Below are 8,075 nucleotides of genomic sequence, written 5' to 3'. Positions count from 1 at the left end.
GATAGTCCTTGGTTCATTTTAAATTTATTTTAAATTTGTATACTGTAATTTTATATAGCAATTTTATTTTATTTGACGTGACACATTTATTATTTAAGTCATCACAACTTTGTACCTCAGCGCTGACCTTCATTGTTTGTTTGTTGTACTTGTCTGTTAACTGCCTGAGCTGTTACTGGATACCTGAATTTCCCCAAGGGGATTAATAAAGTATCTATCTATCTATCTATCTATCTATCTATCTATCTATCTATCTATCTATCTATCTATCTATCTATCTATCTATCTATCTATCTATCTATCTATCTATCTATCTATCTATCTATCTATCTATCTATCTATCTATCTATCTATCTATCTATCTATCTATCTATCTATCTATCTATCTATCTATCTATCTATCTATCTATCTATCTATCTATCTATCTATCTATCTATCTATCTATCTATCTATCTATCTATCTATCTATCTATCTATCTATCTATCTATCTATCTATCTATCTATCTATCTATCTATCTATCTATCTATCTATCTATCTATCTATCTATCTATCTATCTATCTATCTATCTATCTATCTATCTATCTATCTATCTATCTATCTATCTATCTATCTATCTATCTATCTATCTATCTATCTATCTATCTATCTATCTATCTATCTATCTATCTATCTATCTATCTATCTATCTATCTATCTATCTATCTATCTATCTATCTATCTATCTATCTATCTATCTATCTATCTATCTATCTATCTATCTATCTATCTATCTATCTATCTATCTATCTATCTATCTATCTATCTATCTATCTATCTATCTATCTATCTATCTATCTATCTATCTATCTATCTATCTATCTATCTATCTATCTATCTATCTATCTATCTATCTATCTATCTATCTATCTATCTATCTATCTATCTATCTATCTATCTATCTATCTATCTATCTATCTATCTATCTATCTATCTATCTATCTATCTATCTATCTATCTATCTATCTATCTATCTATCTATCTATCTATCTATCTATCTATCTATCTATCTATCTATCTATCTATCTATCTATCTATCTATCTATCTATCTATCTATCTATCTATCTATCTATCTATCTATCTATCTATCTATCTATCTATCTATCTATCTATCTATCTATCTATCTATCTATCTATCTATCTATCTATCTATCTATCTATCTATCTATCTATCTATCTATCTATCTATCTATCTATCTATCTATCTATCTATCTATCTATCTATCTATCTATCTATCTATCTATCTATCTATCTATCTATCTATCTATCTATCTATCTATCTATCTATCTATCTATCTATCTATCTATCTATCTATCTATCTATCTATCTATCTATCTATCTATCTATCTATCTATCTATCTATCTATCTATCTATCTATCTATCTATCTATCTATCTATCTATCTATCTATCTATCTATCTATCTATCTATCTATCTATCTATCTATCTATCTATCTATCTATCTATCTATCTATCTATCTATCTATCTATCTATCTATCTATCTATCTATCTATCTATCTATCTATCTATCTATCTATCTATCTATCTATCTATCTATCTATCTATCTATCTATCTATCTATCTATCTATCTATCTATCTATCTATCTATCTATCTATCTATCTATCTATCTATCTATCTATCTATCTATCTATCTATCTATCTATCTATCTATCTATCTATCTATCTATCTATCTATCTATCTATCTATCTATCTATCTATCTATCTATCTATCTATCTATCTATCTATCTATCTATCTATCTATCTATCTATCTATCTATCTATTTTAGGTACAATTTACAATTTATTATTAATGTCCCCATGGGCCGGACACGTCTTCTTTAAACAAGTCAAGAAAAAACATCAGAACAAAGCAATTTTTTTTAATAAATGAATGAAACACTCCCAAACATACCCCACACGAAGGTAAGGAAAAACTCACTAAAACCTAGCAATAGGAAAAAATGCACCAATGTGGAGTTAGGAAACAGCGAGCCGGAGAGGTAGTCAAGTCGAGGTAGTTTAATTAACTTAAGTTCCAACAGTACATCCATTTACAACAACAACAACCCAAACCCGGAAGCGGAAGAATACCTTTCCCATAAACCCCCGCTCTTAACTCATTGGACGCCACAGATTAGCCTCATCCTGTAGTAGCTACCGCCACCGCTGTAAACGATGGGAGTTGCTCACCTTGTTTGCAGGGCTATAACTATTTAAATATTATAGCTATGTATGCAATACTATGGCCCATTTGACATCGAGTATCTATCGTTCAAGATGTGAAAAAGGAATATTTTTTCCATCCATACATTCCCGCTTCATACAGTGGTGAATATAAGTATGGTTTTAGAGCGGCTTAGGGTAATTCCTGGGAGGCTAGTATTAGGCTGCGACGCATATTATACTTAATCCATTGGCATTTCGTCCCTATACATGCTACAATAAAAAATTCAAATGCATATGATCGGTATATTATGTTCCATCATGTGTGCATGAAAGGGGGGGGGGGGTCGTTTCTGATTAATTGATTGTCAATAATGGCATTCGTTAGTACAACAGCATACGCTGATCAGGGCGATGGCTATGAAAACAATGCACAACCAAGCTGAAATTGACGTTAAATTGCTCTTACCTGTGGCCGATGAGATTCCAAAAAGAACATTACAATTATTTGATTGCCATCTGCTAGATCCTATGTCCATTTGGCCCATGCCATAACCCCCCCCCCCCCCCCCCCCACAGCATAATGAATCGGGCGTCCCAAAAGCGATTCAATGCGATCGGCTATACCCCATGGTCCAGGCTACTCGAAAACTCTGCCCGGAGGAATTTCAATGATACACAGAGTCATACACAGAGTCACAAAGGAAGTGCAACATCGGCCGCATACCACCAGGCGGCGGTATTGGACCTTTGCGATCTCAGACACATTGCATTATGGTACCACAGCCTTCCTGGATGATTTATGAATGGAAATAGCTAATAAAAGAAATAACGATCAAATAACGAGTATACTCGTTGTTGGCGTTATTCGATTGGCGGCCAATAACGAGTATACTCATCGTTGGCGGGGAATGAGTTAAAGGCACAAGCCCTCTTTGGTGAATGTCTCTCGATGTGGATCACCACAATTTAACCTTTATTTAACCAGATAAAAACGAATTGAGAATAAAATCACTTTTACAAGAGTGCCCTGGCCAAGAAGGACAAAAAAAAGGACAAAAAAAACACATTAGTTGCAGACAAAAACAAACATTAAAACATTAAGGCATGGTTTTAGACTGTTCCAAGTTTCAAGTTTCCACAGTTCCAAGGAAAGAAAATACACTCTGTCAATTAAAACATTTACAGTTTCCTATAGTCTCAGATTCCATGGTCTTCATCATACGTTTGAATTAATTTAGTTTCCTGTAGTTTAAGCTCGTCTTGCAGGCTATTCCATGCAGATGGAGCAGAAATCCCAAAAGCCTTCTTTCAAACATCAGAATAAAAATGTGGGACTGTCATTAACAAATGGTCCTGTGACCGTAGCCCATAAGAACTTTGTTTAGGAATCAGAAGGCAAGACAAGGAAGTTTACCTAAAATGCCTTTGTAGATAAAAACATACCAATGGCTAAGGCCAGTTCACTTTGGAGTACAATGTACAGTGATGAGTGAGGGCTCTACACTTTGTAATGACTGTTTCATATACTGTAGTCTACCTCCTTGCTCCTACTGTTCTAACTAAACCATATCAGTCTCATGGTCCCTCTACCCCCCCTGCTCCTACTGTTCTAACTAAACCATATCAGTCTCATGGTCCCACTACCTCCCTGCTCCTACTGTACTAACTAAACCATATCAGTCTCATGGTCCCTCTACCTCCCTGCTGCTACTGTACTAACTAAACCATATCAGTCTCATGGTCCCTCTACCCCCCCTGCTCCTACTGTTCTAACTAAACCATATCAGTCTCATGGTCCCACTACCTCCCTGCTCCTACTGTACTAACTAAACCATATCAGTCTCATGGTCCATCTACCTCCCTGCTCCTACTGTGAATGAATGAATGAATGAAAACTTTATTTAACAGATTGCAGAATGGGTACAATACAGTACGGCTCAATACATACAATTGTTAAAGGGATACAGACCTGAGAAAGACATTTGTCTTGTTTCCATCAGGGTCCCCCATTTTCAATTCATATAGACATTTATGACATACACAACATACATGACATTTATGGCATAGGGACATATAGGTATTTAGTACTGATACATTTGTGACATAGGCGGTATTCAAATATACAGTACTGTTACCCCTAGATCCTGACAGAGTATATACATATGATGGGGAGGGGACTGTACATTAGGAGGGGGTGGGTGGGTGGGAGGGAAATATACATACGGCGGGGAGGGAATATATACATGCGGTGGGGAGGAGACTGTCTATTAGGAGGTGGTGGGGGTTTTGGGCATTTACGGTGGCCAGTTTCGAATTGCAGCCTCCCGTAGGTGCTCTTTAAGGGCGGTTTTGAATGTGGGCAGGGATTCACATTCCTTTACAGCTTTGGGTAGGGCGTTCCACATTGTTGTGGCATAATTGCGAAACGTGTTTAGTCCCTTGTTTGAGCCGAATCTGGGTTTAACATGATTTGTTGAGCTTCCTCTGGTGTAGTGGTTGTGGTATTCACTGACCTTTGGGAAGTATTTTGACATGTACATGGGCACCCCGGTCGTATAGTGTATCTTGTAGACCAGGCCCATTGCAAGTTGCTGTACTCTGTCGTCTACTCTAAGCCATCCTAGGTTGGCAAAGTGGGCAGGGGTGAGGTGGGTTCTGGGGTTCAGGTCAAGTAGTAGTCTGACCAGTTTGTTTTGTGATGTTTGTAATTTTGTTTTAAGCGCCTTTGAGGTGCTTTGGTACCATGAGGTGCACGCATAGTCAATGAGTGCTCCTGCCAGAGTCTTCAGGGTATTCTTGTTTACCAGAGAGGAGATCCGGTACAAGAATCTAGTTCGTTGGTTGACTTTTTTTATTACATTGGATGCCATTTTGTCACAGGAAAGATTTGCCTCTAGGATGGAACCCAGGTAGGTAATTTCGTCTTTCGTCTGTACTAACTAAACCATATCAGTCTCATGGTCCCTCTACCTCCCTGCTGCTACTGTACTAACTAAACCATATCAGTCTCATGGTCCCTCTACCTCCCTGCTCCTACTGTACTAACTAAACCATATCAGTCTCATGCTGGTCCCTCTACGGATGATGAGATGCATTTCTTTCTCACTTCATTCTGGACTTCTGACTGGTTGCCATGGTGATACCCTTGGGAGGGAGGTGGGGAATCAACACAAGGTCTGTTTCTGACAACGTCTGGGTCAGACGGGGTAAGTGCTGGTCACTGCCCGTGTCTCAACAAGGTGGGGGGGGTTAATGGTTCCACTGTCAGACATCTCTGCCCAAAGAAGAAGTAAACTAACTGGTGCTACTTATACTATATTATTTCCATATTGAATAAATAATAGTATATCAATTGTTCCCCCTATCTTTTTTTTGTCTACTTGTCTAACTGAAAATGTGTCCATGGTAACGAGGACGAACGCAGCCATAAAGGTAATCTGTTTACTTGTCTGATTACTATGTGTCTATACTATATGACTCACGCTCTGCTGCTAACTGTGATAAACTCCTGCAAGAACACCTACTAGTTGTGACAATGCCTCGCATTTTGGAAGAAAGAGAAGACACAATGTCGAAGGGAGTAAGAAAAGTGAGCAAATGTGAATTGAATTGAAAATGGGGGACCCTGATGTAAACAAGACAAACGTCTTTCTCTGGTCTGCATCCCCTTAACACTTTAATCGCCGGAAACGCCGAAACTCGTCATTGCCCGCCATGCTCATTCTGCCGAAGACGCCGTAACACGTCTTTGATATCAATATTTCAAAAATCTGTGATCGAAATCATATTTCTCCTCCGGGGACCTGAGATATACTGCTGATCTCCACTCAACTCTCTAACGGTTCAAGAGCGCCATCTGGTGGCCGATCGGCAGATCGCCCAACAGGAAGTGACGCGCCAAACAGGAAGTGCTCACCCATATTTCGTCCGGGCACTCGCGATCGTTAGCAGGACTCCATCTCGACACACTGGATAATCAATCGCTCGCCCTAACTCAATAAACAACGTTATTTGGACGTATATAGTATTATACAACCTGGAAATGGTTAATCTAGATCAACATCCCATAATAGAAAACTGTCTACTCCAAGCTGATCGCCCAACGGCCAGAGGAGACTGGGGTAAGTTTCAGCATTTATTATTACCGTGTTCAATATAAACGGCTCTGATGATCATATGACCCACACTAGATGAATGATATAACGTTGCCCACGGAATTATAAACGACCCCCCGCCCATTCGGTCAACATCAGATCATACGTAGTAACTTCTAGAAGTACCTCCAGTTGAAATTTTTTATCTGGCACCGATCGCTACCAAACTGTATTTGATCATCAATATAATGCATTTGGGGCTATAAATCAAGTTCTGGAGGAAGCTGCAGAAAACGATAAAAACATACTTATACTTTAGACCGTATTTTAGTATGAATATGTGAATGAAAAAGTATAACGTTGCTACACCCTGAACAATAGATATAGGACATTGAATGGGCCATAATAATGTCAATTTAGCAATAGAATTTAAAAAGTTATAGCCCTGCAAAGAAGGGGAACTTCTCCATAGACAAATAGAGCTGGCTAGGGATGGTAAATTATGAATTTAACCATGGCGATCAAAGTGTTAACAATTGTATGTATTGAGCCGTACTGTATTGTACCCATTCTGCAATCTGTTAAATAAAGTTTTCATTCATTCATTCATGAAAAAGGATATAAATGAATGCCGGGAATGAGTGGAACAGGCGGAAACAAGAATTTCAGACGTAGAAGACCTGGCAGCTAGCATGCAAGCTACAGTGGCTACGCTGGAGAATAAATGCAAGGCCCAGGAGGAGAAGGTCCAGGACTTCAGGATCGCGACTGAACAATTTAAGACTGGTAAATTTGCCCAAGGGAGCTGAAGGATGAGACCCATGCTCTTTCCTGGAAGAGTGGCTTCCAGAAATACTGAGCTCCATAACTCTAAAATCCCCAATAGTTTTGGAAAGGGCACACCGAATTGGACCAAGGAAGGTTGACAACGCAGTACCAAGAACACTTATAATGAAGTTTGTCAACTACAGGGACAAGCAAGCAGTCGTCGCGGCGGCTCGAGGCATGAAGGAGGGCGTTAAATACAAGGACAAACAGGTGCGGTTCTACTCTGACTTTGCTGCGGGGATACACCAACAGAGGAAGGAGTATGACTCGGTCCGAACGGAGCTGCGTAAACGGGGGATCAGGAATGGAGTGAGTGCATCTTGCACTCAGGGCTGGGGGTAAAGCTGCTCTTCCAGGCAGCAGGGCTGGGGGGCGTAAACACGTCTGGCGGTGGCAGAATGGAAGCAGCCATGTAGGGAAATGCGGTGTGACTTTTGAAATGTACAGCAAACACATAGTCAATGCATTCCTCTCGTTCCACGCGACACCCCTGACTAAACTATGACGGCATGCCTGTGATTCTGCAGATCATAGCATTAGTGCAGGGAAAGGAGCTTCAATGGCAAAGGGAAATATTGACCTCCCTTGGCGATAACGGTGGAGTTGGGGGGGGGGGTCTGGGGACATGGGAACGATAAGGAAGGCCTTTTCACTTCATGCCCCATTGACTAAAACTTTCCAGTAACACTGACATTCCTGACATGTCAACAACATGCCTCCTTCCTGCAGTGTGATGGAAGAGCCTGTGGAGGCAGCAGAGAGTAAGGAGGAAGTGACAACGTGTCACACAGGACTAGGAGTGCAGCCTAGAGCACAGGTTTAATCCAACGTGTCACACAGTGATGGTTTGGTGTCCCCGGATGATGACGAGAATTGGGACTGTGGGCTGTAGTGGGCTGTAGCACGGGGACTGTGGGCTGTAGTGGGCTGTAGCACGGG

The sequence above is a fragment of the Notolepis coatsorum genome (assembly GCF_963971535.1).
Source record: "Notolepis coatsorum genome assembly, chromosome: 8".
Taxonomy (NCBI): Eukaryota; Metazoa; Chordata; class Actinopteri; order Aulopiformes; family Paralepididae; genus Notolepis; species Notolepis coatsorum.
The sequence above is the reverse complement of the archived record's forward strand: the minus strand, read 5'-3'. Positions refer to the sequence as shown.